The following is a 17,941-nucleotide window of genomic DNA, read 5'->3' as shown; positions in this document are numbered from 1 at the left end:
GAGGGGGGGGGGCTAAGAGAGTCTGAATGAACTGTGACTAGCCCAAGGTCACCCAGCAGGAATGTAGGAATCAGGAAACAAATCTGGTTCACCAGATAAGAGATTGCCACCTATGTGGAGGAGTGGGGAAGCAAACCCAGATCTCCAGATTAGAATCCACTGCTCTTAACCACTACAGCACACTGGAACATTAAACCGCCCCTTCCTTTATGCCACTGTCTTGGTTCAGATTGGCTCTCCCATGGCTATTTTTCACTCCAGAATTACACATCTGAAGCTTTACTCACAGAACTGCCGTGGCACTTGGCCCCTCGATAAACTGTAATCCAGTCATGAGATGTTTTGCCACCTGCCTGCACCAAACCTTTAGCAGCATTTACATTTCAGCCTGATCTCACAAGCCTTTTCCGTGATGGACACAAATCTATCATTGGCACAGGAAAGGAACATAAATCTAAATAAACCCAGTGAAAGTGGAGCTTGAAAGCAATGTCTCTGCTGTCAGCAGAATGGCCTCCCAGAACTCTAAAGACAACATTTAGTCAGAGAAAATGAGTGACAGATGGGTTCACACAAGGAAGAATCCAAGAGACTCCACTGAGAGCTCCAAGATTGAAGAAAATGATGGGGGGGGGGGGAGGTTTAAAGACACCTGTGGAACATTGCATTAAGTTATCAAGCCTGTCATTGCCTATGGATGCTTTCACTCTTTTGCTGTTCAGTGAATTGGCAGCCCAGAGCCTTTTCATGCTATCTGGTTTGTGAAATAAAATGTGTGCATTTGCTTCTATATTTGTTGAACACATTTGCCCTCCAAGTGAGGGATGGGGGGGAATGCTTATTTTTTTCTAACTGCATCAGCTGCAGAGGTTGTCTGCTCCTCTTGGCTCAGTTTATCCAGCCATATCGAGGCATATCTAGAGCAGAGAAGACAGGATGCATGCCCAAGGCACCACTTGAAGGAAGGTGCCCTCAGCCACCTGGTCCCTTCCCCACCAAGAGCTCCAGACTGCAGGCTTGAATTGCCTGCAGCCCCAGACTTAATTTGGCCAGGTCCAGCTTTATACTGCTGGCTCCCCCTCCAAAGTTTTGCCTCTGAAGTCACGGGGTTTTTGGAGGCAGAACCAGCAGTATAACACTGGATCTGGCCAGGCTGAGCCCACAGTTTAATGCTGGACTTGGCCTGACCTAGGTTTGGCTTTAAACTCTCAGTCTGGCCAAGTCCAAGACTGAACTGCACGCATCTTCTCCGAAGTGCACATGAACTTCAGAGATGATGCACACAGTTGAATGCTGGACCCAGCCGAGCTGCAAGTGAGGGTGAGGAAAGAGAGGTTTTTAGTGCAAAGTGCTGTTTCCTAGAGATGCTTCCCTGCTCGTTGCTCTATGCTGCTGTAACTGTGAGGCTGGACTACTGTAATGTGCCTTCTTTGGGACCACCCTTAAACAAGACTTGGAAACTTCAGTTGCTGGGGAAGGGATGGCCCACCTTTTAACAAGGACAAGCTAATCTAGAACATGTGCACTGGGACCAGAAATGATGTGGCAATCATTCTAAGATACTCCTGACTTTACAGCTCTTCACATCCAGGGGTCCACATCCCTACTGGACCATATTTCTCTTTAGTAATTTGTGCAGTTGACCATGCTCCTGTTGAATATGACTACCAAAGAGGTGAGAATAATGGTAGCCCAAGCATAATAGCTCTAATTTTGAGCTAAACTAAACATGACAGTCCCCACAAACTGGCAGCCAAAGAAGCTGCTTTAAAATGGGACATATTTGTTCCTGGCAGCTAGCCCTTTTCAGCAGCCGGGCTGCCGCACTCTGGACCAGCTGGAGTTTCTAGGTGGCCTTCAAGGGCAGCCTCACCTGGAGTGCAATGCAGGGAGTGAGCAATTTCCATCTACCAACAACCCTTTCTTTCTTTTTGGGTACCCACTGAGGATACAGGTGATGCGGCTACATAGCCAGCTTTCTTCTTCTTTCTGTGTAATTGCATGTGAAGGGGAACTGAGGAAGATTTCATCCTGGAAGGCTGAGAAAATAGCTCATTGTGCAGTGCATTGCAGGAATCCAACCACGAGGTTACAGAAGCATGGATAAGTGTGGCCAGATCAGCTGGGTCTAGGCAAGTAGAAAGTTGAAGAATCAGATGCAGCTGATCAAAGGAGCTCTTGGCCACCATGCTGGCCTGCTTTTCAAACAGCAAGGCAGGGTCCATGAGCATTCTCAAGCTCCTGTTTTGAGGAAGCCAGTGTTACACCCTCTAGGTAGGTAGGTTCAGCCCATCTAGGATACCAGCCTTCACAAGCAGTATTACCTCTGTCTTGCCTAGCTTAAGCTTCACTTTATTCTGCCTTAGCCACCTGACCACAGCCTGACCACAGCCTCAAAGCACTGGTTCAGAACCAACACAGAAACATCTAGAGAACTGATCACGAATTGTAGAGCTGGGTGTCACCAATACAAAGGTGTCACCAATCCCAAGGCTCATATATATATGAGGCCTCAGCCAAATATAATGTCCTAACTTCAAACAAAGATCATCCATCAGTACAACTAAAGCCTTCTCGGTACCAAATCCAGGTCTGAGGTGAGATTGAAATGGGTCACAGGGAAAAGGTACCATTCCGGGGATCATAGAGCTGTGCTGCCACCAAATGCTCCATCCCTAGGAAAGGTAAATCGGAGACTAGCCTGTTATTGGCCACTTCATCCCTAGCCAATGAAGAGTGTTTTTTAAAAAAAACTGCAACTGCTTCTACAGTGATGTTGACTGCCATTACATTTTGTTTGGCTCTTTGTAGAACAGCTTTCTGGAACCGGTTAGATTGCCTGCTTCCATGTTAAAAGCATTTTTCCTTTCTATTGTAGAGTTTTGGAGGTAATTCAGGTCAAGGCTTTTTAGGTGGGTGGTTGATGCAGACAGGATTTAATCTTCTGGTTTTAATTTTGTGGATGCTGACTCTGGTGTTGGAGTGTATATGATTAGGTTTTTATTGGATTGTAAACCACCAACGCGTCCCATGCACAAGAAAGCACTGCAAATATACACTTTAAATAAATAAATGTCAAAAGCTCTTAAATTGCAGTTCTTTTCACCTGCAGAGATATTGTTTCTCCTGTGGAGGCGAACAACCTTTGCTATAGCAAATAACCTTTTGCAGCTTAGCGATGGAGCACCTGTGTCTATGAAGATAGTCTCAGTTTTAATCCTTGGCATCTTCATTTCAGAAGATCTCATGTATTGGGAAGGCCTTTTTCTATATCAGAGAGCATCTGCCAGTTAGAGTAGATAAAGCTGAACTAGATGAATCAGTGATCTGTCTCAGTATAAAGTACTCATATGCTTTTTTGCCTCCATTTTGAGGAAATGGTGTAAAAATTATTCTTCATAAGGACTACTTTGTGAATCACAGGACAGTGGGAGTTATGGCCATCATGACCTGCATTTGTACCAAATCTCAGCTCTGTAGCTTGTGAGGAAGGCTCCATTTCATTTGGGGATATGGTTAATTTTCTGTGTTTAGAGGGAGAGAAGAACAAAAACTCTACACAATCCACAGTCCCTTGAAATATGTGTACTGTACCCACTACCAATGTTCTGGCAACAGATGCCAGTGTGGTCTCTGGAATATACTCATCTAGACTATTGGGATGAAAGCTTCAAGTGAGCTAATGTAAACAGGCACTAAATCAAAAGCAATGAAGTACCATTCAGGGGTCTTGTCTGACCTTTATATTGCATCTGGTGCACTGACTGGTGAGCGTTGCATTAATATCAGGCACTTCCTTGTTGCACTGCATTAAGGGCCATGCAACAATAATGCGGTGTCACCACTAGACATTACATCTATTTTCATCCTTAAATCAGCTCTGAATGGGTTTGGAGAAGCTGTCACGAGAGCCACTCAGCAGTGCCAATCAACTCAGTGGGTTAACATCTACTCGCATTTTCATCAGAGATTGATGATCCCAGTTGGATTGGCTGTAGCTCTGACCCACTGCCTCCTACGATTCCTAAATGTTGTTAGCTTCTGGGTGACCTGATCCCTGCTCATTAAAATGCATGAACATGAACATTAACAAAAATTAATAACTGTTAAGCATTTTCATTATGCTTTTGTTAAGCTTTGAAGCATTCCCCGTCTTAACCCACCCTGCTGAACTTGTACTATCCAAGCTGGTATAAGGTTAATGAAAGATCTATTTTCATGATCCTAAAGGTATTGGTAGTTGCCTGTGCAAGTACTGGGTCATTACTGGCCCACAGGATGATGCCAGATCACAATGAATATTGGGCAGACTATGGTTATGGGGGGTTTTGCCATTGCCTTCCCCAGTCAACTACACTTTACTCCCAGCAAGCTGAGTAATAATTTTGTCTCGGAAGGATGGAAGGTTAAGTCAACATTGAGTAGCTACCTGAAACTGACTTCTGTTAGGATCGAACTCAGGTTGTGAGAGGAGCTTGGATTGCAGCTTGCCACTCCATGTCATAAGGCTCTTTTTCCATGATCCTAGACAATATTAATAACCAACCCTGGCAACAAATTGCAGGAAGACTGAGGCTCTCTAGATTTATCAAGTTTCAGGCAAGAGACTGCTTAGTGGCTGCCTCCATCTCAGACCAGAAAATAAGGAAAGCAACAAATAGGGTCTTTGCTATCAGGTTCGACTTTCTCTGTGATGCTACATGAAAACTTCTCTTATTATACTCAAGATGTTTGGTGCATAATGGGGGTGAATGTCCGTCACAGCAAGATTTCTTGTACAGACTTGTTTCTTGGAGCCCCACTTTCACTTTCCATTCTCCACTCGGTAAGCAAGATCACTTTTTAGCATGACTTTTAATTTGCTGTGCTGCTAGAACGAGGAGATTGTCAGTGAGCACAGCTTTGTCCCAGACATCTTTCCTCCAACCAAGCCAGTCTTCCATCTGCTTTGCTCTGCAATCCACATCTTCCCCCTTGCTGTCCCCCCTTCCAAGTTGCTGGCTCCAAAACACACCGACCTCTCCATTTTTCATGTTGATAGATTTATGGTTCAACATAATAAGAACAGAGGGTGCTTGGAAATCACTTGCCTTTCTGTCCTCCAGCAGGAGCAGCAGCAGCAAAAGTTGTGAGGGGGAGAAAATATGGGCTTTAGCAGGGCTCAATAGCACAGTGTCCTCTTCTTTGACAGTATGGAGTCTAGGGAATTGCTTTGCTCTTTCATTTGGGGGAGGATTATTTCTGGAACAGTAATATGGATAAAGGTGCAGTTTAAAGGGTAAGCTGGTACCTTTAAGAATAAGTGAATGGGTGAAGAGCACCAGGCTCAGAGAGTTCTCTATGCACATAGCAGGAGGGCCTCCTCACATGTAAACAGAAAAACACAAGGAGACTCCACTACAAGCCCACTGCACACTGAAGAGCCCCAAGTTAACTATTCTATGCTTAATGAACTTTATTCTCCTCAGACTTTTGGTTGATTTTTTGTTCATTTGTCACTGAAGAAAATAACTTCATTGCTGCTCAGATCAGATGGTGATTATTGCTGATCCACAGAAAAGCCCGAAGAGGTGCAATGTACCTTCTATATTACAATGTTCATAGATCACATTTGTGTAAAATAAATGTGGAAGTAGTGGGTAATGAAGCTGCAACTGTACATTTTTGTTATCTTAGATCCCAGTTGCTTCACATGAAGCTGGTCCTGAGAAAAACCATGTTGATTAAGGTCTGCATTGCTGTAGAACGAGGAGTTCATTCCCGAGCCATATTTTCCATCAATAAAATGTAGACATTTTAATATGTTATTTGATGATTACAATGAAACTATTGAAAGTAGCCTTGTCATTTCTACTAAAATGCATCATGGGTTGCAGTGCTTGCATTTTGTCAAAGCTTTAGAGAGGTGCTAGTTATAATAGCACCAAATCAAGAAGGGAGAAAATCTCTAGTTACATACAAACATCTGGTCTCCATTTTGCTCTATTCCCACCAGTGCAGAATGACACTATAAGTAGATTGGGAACTCCCACCCACAGAATTTTCCAACAAATCAACGCTAATGACACCAGTAAATTTTCACACCACCACATTTTCAATTGAAAAAAAATCCCCATTTCATTTGATTGGGGTGAGTGAGGCTCTTGCTCAAACAACTGGGGCACTGGTGAAGATCCTTACACAACACAGTCTGAGAGTGGATACAGTGGATGGACTTGAATTGGAACCAAAGCATGCTTAGTTTTTCTTTCTTTGACCGAGAGAATACAGAAGAATTTCCTGCTTCAGAAAAAGGATTTGTCCAGCTCTTTCAACCCTGTAGCCTAAAAGGATGAAGTGCTTTCACGTCAGCTTGTTTCAGATGAAACAACAATTTTTCTAGTTCTCTCGTGTCAGTTGGTCCCAGTAACTTTTTTTGGTACTCTTTTTTAGGATACAATGCATTATGACAGCCAGTTGTTCTGAACACAGGCAAAACGTGGGTCAAGGGCAGACTGCCAAATGAGAGGATGTGTTGAGCATGGGAAGACGAAAATACATGAGATGCTGAAGATTTACGTTCAGCTCCCCACAAAAGGCACTCGAGCTGCAAAAAGCAGGAGGGAAAGCCCAGTACAGATCATGATCATAACACTGAGGAAAGGAAAGGTGAATTCATCTTCCCTGCACCATTTTCCCCGCTACCACTCAGTTCAATAAAACCAAAGCGGATTGGATCCAGACTAAATTATCCACTGAGGGAAGGAGAGAGGTAATTTCCTCCAGTTCCCCCTCCCCACTGCAAACATCTCTCATGCTGTTCCTTATCCCCCCAAGCATTTTAGAGAGATTAGTAGACTGTGGTGGGAAAAGGAAGGCAGGAACATTTTGTTCCACTTATGGGAAATTTAATCTGGATCCAACCCACTGTGCCCTGATCTCTAAATCCGCTGCATATCAGTACAAAAGCAAAAGCAGATAGCTGCTCTCATCAGGCAGAAGAATATTGAGGTTGTGTCAGCCTTTGTAACAACAGAAGCGTTGTTGATTTTTATGTGTGGTGTATTTCTCACTTCCCCCATCATTTACACTCTCCTGATTTTTCATGGCCACTTAATACATTTCTTTTACAAATATTGACTTCGGACTTTGCTAAATGCCAACAAGGAACTCTGCAGTGCACGTCAAGTGAACAATGCTACAGCAAAATCCCTCGGCAGAAGCCGCACATTTTACTACTAATTGTCAGAAACAATTTTTAGAAAAGGAGACTGTGTCGGTGGTTCACTGTGCATTCTACTTGCTGGGACTTTGTCCTGAGTTAACCTCTGCAAATACCTTGGATGAGTAACTTTGGAATCCGTCTCCCAGAGCGCCAGAGAGAAGGAAAGAGAAACATTGGGACAGCGTAACTAAGAACTACAAAGCAAATTGAATGCTTTAGTCTAGAGACGTGTGTGCGTGACCTGCTGCTTAGTCGGTGTAGCACATTACTTCTGATGCCAGATCCACAGGGAGGGCGACAAATCCATTACAGCTGCCGCTGAATCGATGGCTACATGTGTGCAATTAAAATAGCCTGCGTTTTTACCTCCTTGTTTTCATCCCCTTTGATTCTACTTTGACTGAAAAATTAAAAGATGAGAACCCAAAAACCAAATGGAACCCAGCGCACATGGAAGGAAAGGCTTTAACAAACCAACATCAACCCAAACCAATGTGTTGTCATGATCACTGACAGGGCCAACCCCTGAGGAATAACTGAGTTACAGCCCCATACTAAGTAGAACTGCACTCTTCTGGATTTATTGGACTTGATGGACTTCGACGGATGTAATTCTTAGAATTGCATCAGTTCAATGCATCCCCCCAAAAAGGAGTACAGTCATAAAACCTAATGCTTCACCAAAAGGATTAGTCTACAAGGCACTCTTTAACATTATTCTGATGACCAGAAATGAGATACATCCAAACAGAATCATATTTAAGAGAAGGCAATATCTTGTACCAAGGGCAGGGAGTGCCTGTTGACTCAACTGTTAACTTAGAATGTGAAACAATTGGTTCACACCATTTATATTCACACGTAAAGGAGCAATACTTCCTGTAATAGTATACAGTGGTCCACCCAACGCTGGTGCATAGGTCAGTTTTAATTCTGCTGAGGTATTTAATTTTTTAAACCTGATATTAATCAGAGATGTTTGGGGAGCAGTTGCTGCTATACATTGTTTTATTCTGTTGGTTTACTGCTGATTGCCCTTAGTCTTTAAATTATAACTGTGGCATTTGCCACAGCCTTAATTTGAATCAAGCTCCTGAATAGCTGCAATTGCCTTTTAAAAACCTGCAAGGAAGATCAGCTCAGTGAGAATGTAAAGGCCAAATAGCTCCCTGTCCCCTGTTCTTGTGTAGCCCAAGCTTCTTCTGTATTCATCTGATATAAGCATTGGATTGGGTGGGATAGTGACATGGTATAAACTGATCTCAGAAGCTAAGAGTAGTCACTACTTGGATGGAAGACCACCAAGGCAGAAGGCATGGAAACCCACTTCTGCTTCTCACTTGCCTTGAAAGCCTTTGCTGGGGTCACCTTAAGTCAGTTGTGACTTGTCTCCACTTATGTACGTAAGCATGGGATTTGCCAGTTTGCACAGCACTTGGATCATAAGTCAGAAACTGCAGTCAAGTGATGAACCACAATGGGCTGCAGAGAATTGGTGAGCAGCCTTCACATGGGGCTGTTATATCACTAGAAGAAGGGGTAGAGGAGAAAGAGGGGCATAACAGACTCTCTCCGCTTTGTCCATATGTATCAATTAATGGGACTGATTTTGAGGAACAGCAGTGGCGTAGCACCAAGGGAATGGGGGGATGCACAATGCACCGGGCACATACCAGTGCGAGGGCATGGGTGTGGAGGGGCGTGGCAGGGGCTTTCTGGGGCGTGGCAGGGGTGCAGGGCACATGTGTGCCCCAGACGCAGTTCCCCCTCACTCCAGCCCTGAGGAACAGTGAAGGGGTTCAGTTGCTTGTAAGGTACTTGGATGGGTGGAAAGGAGGGTGAGGCTTATTTCAATGGAGAATAGGAAAGTTGGAAGGGAGGGATATGGCTCATTGATAGGGCATCTGCTTTGCATGCAGAAGGGCCCAGGTTCAATCCCTCATGACTCCAGTTATAAAGATCGGGTCTGAGGTGATGTGAAAAACCTCTGCTTGAGACTCTGGAGAGTTGTTGCCAGTCAGAGTAGACAATTTTGACCTTGTTGGGCAAATGACGTGACTCAGTATAAGGCAGCTCCATTAGATCTTGTGCAGCCCTGCAACAATGTCTCTGTCACTCATTCTGTCCCCATTTTCCATTCACTTCACGCCCAATGAACAAAATAAGGTAATTTTCATCCTCTCAGTTTTTTGTCAAGGCTTCTCTCCACAGTTTTGAAACATATAGCCTGATCATATGCAATAAGTCCTGACTCTTAAAGGAGTGGGCAACATGATGTAAGGCATAAAACAATCACATACCTATTTCCACACAGGCAGGGACTGTTTTCCGCACAAATACAGCATTTATTCTCAAAAGCACTCTTCTCCATGACAATAAAAGCATCTGCCACGGATGACCTCAATATCTGAGGGAGATGACAGTTCTTTCCCTTTTCTAACACTCTTGACAACAGGAACCTATTTCCCTCCAAAGAATTCAACAGAAGAATTAAAATTTTGCCAGCTGTTTGTCCTTCGCTATGTTTTCTTTGTCATAGGAAAGTATTACTTATAAATCAAACAAATGTAGAGCTTTGCACACAGCTATATTTTTCCCTCCTAATGTAAATAAATGCCAATAAGCTTGAGGGTTTGTGAAAAACCTTTCAGTCAAAATGAGAGTTTGGTAACATTTGAAAGCTGCTGGTTGAATCCTTTAATATTGGTCTGAACAACACAGAAGTCTACAAGTGTTAGAAATGCAAAGATATCAGGACAGAGAAATCATCTAAACAGGGAAAGATTCTCCCATTTTGGAAGGGAATGAAATAAACCAAGGGGATACAAGAGGTCTGACATTAAACCTCATTAGGATAAAAAATGTATTTTACTAAATTGGTATGAAGGCCAAAAAAAATCACATAAATAAAATTAATGTTGAGGGTTATCTGAGTCAGCCATCAGTTGCCAAGGGGGGGGGGGGATGCTCCGTGGTTGTGGTGTAGTTCCTTCATTGGCAGAATGTAGAAAAACTGGATCTAGAACGTTGTTCTCTGACTTAAGACATTGTCACCTGCACAATAGTAAACAATACCTAAGTAAAGCCAGTTACCACTTACACTTTGCTTTCTACAAACAAAAAAAAGTCCCAGAAATCTATATCTTTTGCCACTGAGAAAAAATTTTTTCACTGCAGCCCTTGTAACATATTGGGTGGAAAAAGTACCCCAAGAATCCATTAAGAAAACTCTGATCCAAGAGAGATAGAGCTCTTCAGAACCACCTGAAAAACCTTCGCCTCAACACAGTATTTGTGAGACAGAAAAAAGCATAACAAGTATCAAAAACTTGGAAACTAGGAATTATTAATTTTATATTTGTTTACATTTTTTCTTTTCAAATTCATGAAACTTATGTCAGTGGCCTATTGATTTAGATTCAACCTATAGTTCTATTTTTTTAAGTGAGCTTTATCAAAAAACCGTAATGGTGGGAGTTATTCAGTCTGCAAAGGGGTAGGGGTAACAATGCAAAAGAAATGCTCTGCCTCATGTCAATGTGTGCTTTTGAGTCCCCAGTGTTTTAGTACTGTGAAACACAATCATTTCTCCAACTACAAAGGCAGCTTTAGGAGACTTTTTCTACCTCAAAATACACTGGAATTTGGCTTGTAAAAATTACATATAAATGCAATATGTGTAAGGAGTTTGGGGAAGTTGTTTGTTTTTGTTTTTTGCAATGTTGTTAGAAGGGTTGAGTATCGTTCTTCAGCAGTAAAGGAACAGAACACTAGGGACAAAACATGATAGAAAATAGAAGTTTGTCAGTTTCACCCTAGATGCTAATTTCAATCCTTCTTTCAGTTCAAACTGCGCTATAAATGACCCCAGTATCATCAAAGCAGACAATATCATGTAACAAAAAAATCACAAGTTAAAGGGGCAAGACAGCAACTGACCTCATTAAAGCTAAGATATACAAAGAGTGTGGAGGTGTAGAACACTGAAAACAAATTTTGTTCAGTTCTCTTTTGGCTTCTCTGGGTCAAATTGACCTGACTTTTCATCTGAGAACTGAATAGGATATGCTTTGATTGCCTTGACTGTAAATTGATGAGGAAAACGTACTAAAATGAACTGTATATATAACACAGTGTAGTGGCTAAAATGTTGGAATAGGATCTGGGAGAATCCTCACTCTGGTATGGTAGCCAACTGGGTGACCTTGAACCAACCATCACACACTATCACACACCTCACAATTTTTCTGTGAAGATGAAATGGAGGAGGATAATGAAAGCCGTTTTGGGTCCCCACTAGAGAGAAAGGCAGGATATAAATGAAGCAAACTAAGCTGTGGGCAGGCACTAGCTAGGGTATGGCCAGGCAGACCAGAGTCCAGATGAGCAGCAAACAAGGCAGTCAAGACATTCCAGAATAAGGGCAGGCAGCAAGCAAAGCCATGGTCACGGCAATTCAGAGTCAGGGCAAGCAGCAGGTAAAGGCACAGTCAAGGCAGTCCAGAGTCAAGGCACTGGAGGTCAGAGGAAGACCAAGCACATGGAGCTCACCAGGAAGTGCACTCATTGCACCCATGCAGAGCCAACCCAAAGACAGGGTTTATATAGGAGATTCAAAGTAATGAGGATAGGATCCTGCAAGGACTCAGTCCTCTTCAGATGCAGATGACTCCATTTCACAGAGCCTTCTGCCATACCTAGCAGCAATGCAAGCACTGTAGCCTCTGTCTCGGTCTCTTTTGTGCAGCTGGCTCATTACTGGGCTCTTCTGAGATTCCTGATGGCTCTCCCTGCTGCATAGCATCAGGCTCTGCCTTGTCTTGAGGAGAAGGGCTTGAGCTGGGTTTGTTGTCTGCAGTTCCTCGTGAGGAACAAGCTCTTCAGGCTCTACATCAGAGTCCTCAGTGTCCAGAGATTGGCTCATGACCTCAATAAATAAAACAAAATAAATTGTTGGGATAATATGATCACACAGCTCCCAGTGTCTTGTTTGTTTTGATCCTGACGGAGTATGTTTTGCTGCAGCCACTAGTGATGTGAGCTAAGTTTTGAACTTGGACTTCAGGCATTTCACTCCTGCCTTTAGCTACTATGCTATGCTTGCTCTTGATGAACTGAGGATAGGCCAAGTAAGAGCTTGGGTCTCCTTGGGAGCTGTTCCCCTTGGGAATGGCTACCTCATTCTTGGTTCCATATTAATACCTCTCCAATGTTGGGCAACAGAAGGATGCTTTGGGGTTTCATCCTGATCCAGGCAACTAGCCTAGACAAGCAATTCTTGGTGGTAAACACTCAGCTAAGAAGTCATTTACACTCCCCCCACCCTTGACTGAACTTAATTTTCTAAGCAAGCAACACTGGTCAAAATGCTTTTCAGTTTTATTTACCTTTTGAGCAAGGTCACTCGCCTTGTTAGTTCCTCCTGTTCCCCTTCATTTTTATGAGTGCTGGTTTAATTTGGCAGCTCCTTCCCAATCGAGAGAAATTAAACGTGCCAGTTGCTGGCTCTCTGCTGCTTGCGGGCTACACGCTTCTTCTCCTCGGAGGCCAATTTTTGTTTTACAAAGGAGGTGTCTTAACAGAAAGACTGATGACATGTCTCAGGCAAATCGAGAGCTATAATTAAAACTTGCATGTGAAGCAGGTGGGTGGCATTTGACTTCCTGCCGCTCTCTTTAATATACTACTCCTGTCAGTCTAATGTGGAAAAACCGTGATGTGACTCAAACCATGTTCCCCTTTCTCTCCCTCTGGGGTCCTAATATGGAATGGCTACTAATTGGTGATTAACCACAATCTCCATAATTGTGTTCGCTAGAGGGGGGGGGGTGTTGACTGCCACCCCAACCGTTGCAGAAACATGACCTGCATTCTAAGTCTTGTGCCACTCTGCCTTCTGCTGCCAAGCAAAATGTTCTGAACAGAGACTGAGTATAATTGTTCTTCAATGCAAAAGGGTGGGGAACAAATACAAATAAATAAATACTAAACTTTGTCCTGCGTATCTTACCTTTATGCCATGAAATGCAACTGCTTAAGGTCTAAGCTACATGTGATGATGGTGTTTTGAGATTGGAATTCAAGACAAATGACTTCCCCTCCCCACGTCGTTTATTTGACCAAAAAAATCCTTCTCGCAGGCTGTTTGAAGTCCTGGTGAGGAAAAATAACATAGGCACAGAGTCAGTCCTTTTTCCTTACAAGGGCTAAAAAAAGCTTAGGAGGCCATTTTTGTAGCAGGAAATGACATGGAAGAAGAGTTTTAAATACAGCTTTTCTATGCCACATCCCACATCATAGGATGGGTCCCTATCACCCAGGCTGCTAATGTGGTTAGTGTAGGCCAGGGGTCTTCAAACTACGGCCCTCCAGATGTTCATAGACTACAATTCCCATAAGCCCTACCACTTGGCCATGCTGGCAGGGGTTGATGGGAATTGTAGTCCATGAACATCTGGAGGGCCATAGTTTGAAGACCCCTGGTGTAGGCCTATGATTTGGGAGACCTAGATTCACATCCCCACACTGCCATGGAAAATCACTGGGTGACCTTGGCCACTCATCTTCGCTCAGCATAACCTACCTCACAAAGTTGTTGTTGTGAGGATAAAATGGAAAAGTAGAAGATGATGTTCTCAGCCTCTCTGAGTCCCCATTGGGAATAAAGGCAAAACACATAAATAGAGTTTCATGTAGTTTGGTCTTGAGGCCATTTTACAATCCCTGCCCGCAGCCTCTGAGGTAAGCCAAATGCTTTGGTGGGAAAGCTCCAATTCGAGGCCCTGCTGCTTGCTGGAGCAGTAGGAGACAAACGTGGGTGAATCAATGTCGCATCAGCACTGCACCATCATTTCTGACACGAACCTGAAAGTGATGTTGGCACGATGCTGAAGGATTCACCAGAAATGCCATGGTTTCCAGGTCATGCCAGAAGTGATATAATGGTGTTGGTGCAATACCTTTTGTTGCAATTTGGCATCCCTGCATCTCCTAGGGGATACCAGTGCTGGGGCAGTGTCAGTGCTGCATTTACCAACAGGCTTGGCAGGCTGAAGCCAAGGGATTCAAAATCTAGGAGGCCTCTGGCCAAGGTATATAATATTGTTGACTGTCATAGGCCTTTCTTATACATGCTGTCATAATGCACTATCATCTCTAAACAGTCCTTCAGTCATTTTCCTTGCACTCCATTTTGGAATAACACTGTCTTGCCAATAATTCAGCACTAGCATTGACTTCTGTATTTTATAGGTCAATTGACTGCAACAATAAATATATGATGTAAAGATAAAATAATGATTTCTGTATTGATTTTGTCTTTCAAGAACTTCATTGAAGCGGATTCCCATTTTGGGACCCCATTTTGTGAACTCCCATCTTTCCCATTTTGTGGACCCCATCTTTCTCATGAGGATGGGGGATTGGGAAGGGCCTCACAAGTGGAATAGGGCCTCTTAATCTAAATTTGGCACTGGGCAGTAGCCTCATGCTGAGGAACTCAGTTTGGATTCCTTCTGGGTGCCCCCATGAAGTTGAGCATATCCATGATAGTACCCCGGACTCCTTAGATGGATGGAAGAGAAATGTGGAAATAGTTCAGTTTCAACCATGATCAGTTCTATTTCTTCTCACTTCTCATCCCAAGCGGTTCTTCACTACTTCTGCAACCCTGTTTTTTGCTCAAGGAACAGCAGCTTCCTTAGCCCATCTCCACCAAACAAAATCCAGTCTCATTTACATTTGTACAGTAGGTAAGCAAAACTGAAGACCCACTGATTGGAAGTGGGAAAAGAAACATTTTTCCCTCACCAGGAATCTTAAGCAAATGAAGCATTGTTGGGTATGTTTTTCATGTTTATATCACAGAGCAATTTGGAAACAGCTGGTAGGACATTGTTAAACCTTAGGCCACTTCATTAGGCACATTGTTAAACCTTAGGCCACTTCATTAAGCATTCCACATTTGCAGGACAAGTTGAAAAAGCACACGGTTACTAAATTTTGCAGTAATATTTGTGTGTAGGCAGACTCAGATTGTCCACGTTACATCCAGAAGTTAGTGATTGCTACTGCATTTGGTAGTAGAGAACTACTGGAATTTGGGTAAGGGCTGCATCAAACTGTTGAATGTTTGACACATTAAATGTGATTTGGGCTGGAAACAGCATATCATCTGAATTTATATTACATAGCACACAGTAGACTGGACATACATTTTTTTCCCTGCTTGTGCACATGGTAAAAGACACACAGGACAGTTCATATGTAAGGTTGCCAAATGACCTTAAAAAATGGTGAGGCATGTTGATGAAAGGAGTAGAACAGCACTAGAAAGTGGACTGGAGTGTTGTGTGGTGCCACAAACCAGCCTTATGGAGCTATCTATCCAACTAGGACACTTCTTTCTCAAGTTTACACAACTTTCCCCCTTCCATTTGTAACCTTACAACAATTCTGTGAAATAGGTTTGACTGAGAAATGTCACTGAAATCAAGTTCGGCCAGTGAGACTAACGCCAGAAATGGGATTTGAACCCATGGTCTCTTGGCTCTCTTGGCACTGTTCTGTCCACTACACCACAATGAGAAGAGATTCCAGAAAAGGTCTTCGCTACTTCTCCCCTGCTCTTGCTAATGATTCTTTCTTGTTGACAGGCACAGACATCCATGAAAGAACCATTTTATTCTCACAATGACACACATAATATACCTCAATGAAGAGGTTCCTGTCCATTCAGTCTGTAAGATTTCACTCCCACTGTTGCAGTTTGCATTTTATTTGAGGGGTAATAATGAGTAGAAATAAAAAAGCAGATTTATGCACAGGTTTCTTACTGCCATCTAGAGCTGAAAGGCTGCTTTAACTATTTGATCCTCATTTTACTCACATTTCAAAAAATTAGAAAATGAGTAACTTTTCAAAATTAGGGTTTGGCTAAATCTGCATTTTGTTTTCAGTTTGTTGGTTGTTGTTGTTGTTTTAAGGCAAAATCAGTCACCGGAGGGGATTTCAGACCTAAGCTATGGTGCTGAGTAATTATACACCATTTTCTCAATGATCTGTCCCACTAAACTGCTAGGGAGGGAAACTTCTAAGTATCCACCACATTCCTGTATGTGCTCCCAGCAGGTCAACTAAGATCAGAAAAATGATGCAATGGTTAATACTCCTTCTACAATTCTGATCCAACTCCCTACCAACTGCTATCCTAAGCCAATTATATCCTTCTAAATCCTTTAGGCTTAGAAGGGTGCAACTCCACTTAGGATGACACAGTCAGCCTGCTTGTTAAAAAAAATATAAAAAGCTATTGGAAGAGCTTAATCCTCAATCTAAACTCACCAGTAGCCACAAGTCATGCCATTCAATAGGACAACTGCCATTGTGACAGTTAAGTTTCACTCACAGGTGAAAGATAATCCTATTTTTGCCGTATAAATGGGTCTGCCTAGAGTAGGGCTTCCCAAACTTTGTTGCAATGGAAGAAGAGGAAGCTGCTTGGAGTCTCCATTGGGGAGAGGAGAAGAAAGGAATAGAGAGCCAGTGTGGTGTAGAATGGTTAACAGCAGGTGGACTCTAATATGGAGAACTGGGTTTGATTCTCCACTCCACTCCACATGAGCAGCAGAGTCTTATCTGATGAACTAGATTTGTTTCCCCCACTCCTACATTCCTGCTGGGTGACCTTGGGCTAGTCCAGGGGTAGGGAACCTGCGGCTCTCCAGATGTTCAGGAACTACAATTCCCATCAGCCTCTGTCAGCATGGCCAATTGGTCATGCTGGTAGGGGCTGATGGGAATTGTAGTTCCTGAACATCTGGAGAGCCGCAGGTTCCCTACCCCTGGGCTAGCCAGACTTCAGGTGCTAAACCCTGGTTAGTACTTGGATGGGAGACCACCAAGGAAATCCAGGGGAGCTATGCGGAGGCAGGCGATGGCAAACCACCTCAGCCTTGAACATCTCATCAGGAACCATTATCAATTGGCTGTGACTTGTCGGCACTTTATACACCTTTAGTGAACCTTTGGATGACAGACTGTTCCCATATCAAAAAGGACACCTCTTCAGCTACTTTGGCCCACCTCCGCAATATTCTGTTTGTTCTCAGAAGCCAATAATTGCAAGGGAAGCTCAAGTTGCCGATCAACTGCACAGATATCTTCCAGAGTTTCCAACAGGAAGCACCAAACTGGCGGTTGCCAGCGGCAACCGTTTGCCCTGCAGCCCTTCCACAAGTAGGCCTTTTGCCTGGACCAGCAAAGGAAGAGCCTGAGGCAATGCACACATTGTGAGGTTGAAGGCCAGATATTCAATTCTGACCAGTCCCAGAGTTGTTTCAGTGTCTGCGTTATGTGCTGTCAGGTCGCTTCCAACTTAAAGCAACCCTATAAATTCTACGATCTCCAAAATATCCTATCTTTGATGGCCTTGCTCAGATCTCGCAAACGGAAGGCCATTCCTTGATTGAGTCAATCCATTATAAAATCCATAATGGAACAAATTACTGGTGATATGATTATTTGAGTGAATAAGTTGAGTGCATTATGTATTTCTGAGAGCTTTGTAATTTATGTTGGGGGTTTTTTTTTGTAAATTATACTGTTCTCGATTATTGATCAGGTTTTTTTGCATAATATTGTTGACCGTTGAATAAAAAAGAAAGAAAGATTGAGTCAATCCACCTCCTGTTGGGTCTTCCTCTTTTTCCTAAACTGCCTGCAACTTTCCCTGGTATT

At 43.2% G+C, this 17,941-nt stretch overlaps 1 long non-coding RNA gene across 1 annotated transcript; it reads right to left on the bottom strand.

Annotated features, from left to right (window-relative positions):
* Nucleotides 1-9,886: 9,886 nt before the first annotated feature.
* Nucleotides 9,887-13,351, bottom strand: LOC125445213. The gene is made up of 2 exons (XR_007246275.1): nucleotides 13,215-13,351; nucleotides 9,887-10,258 (listed from the first exon to the last, which is right to left on the bottom strand). It is a non-coding gene; the product is annotated as an uncharacterized LOC125445213 (long non-coding RNA).
* Between the last annotated feature and the right edge of the window lie 4,590 nt (nucleotides 13,352-17,941).

Source organism: Sphaerodactylus townsendi, linkage group LG15 (genome assembly GCF_021028975.2).
Source record: "Sphaerodactylus townsendi isolate TG3544 linkage group LG15, MPM_Stown_v2.3, whole genome shotgun sequence".
NCBI classification, from domain to species: domain Eukaryota; kingdom Metazoa; phylum Chordata; class Lepidosauria; order Squamata; family Sphaerodactylidae; genus Sphaerodactylus; species Sphaerodactylus townsendi.
Note: the sequence above shows the minus strand (reverse complement) of the source record. Positions and strands in the feature narration are given on the sequence as shown.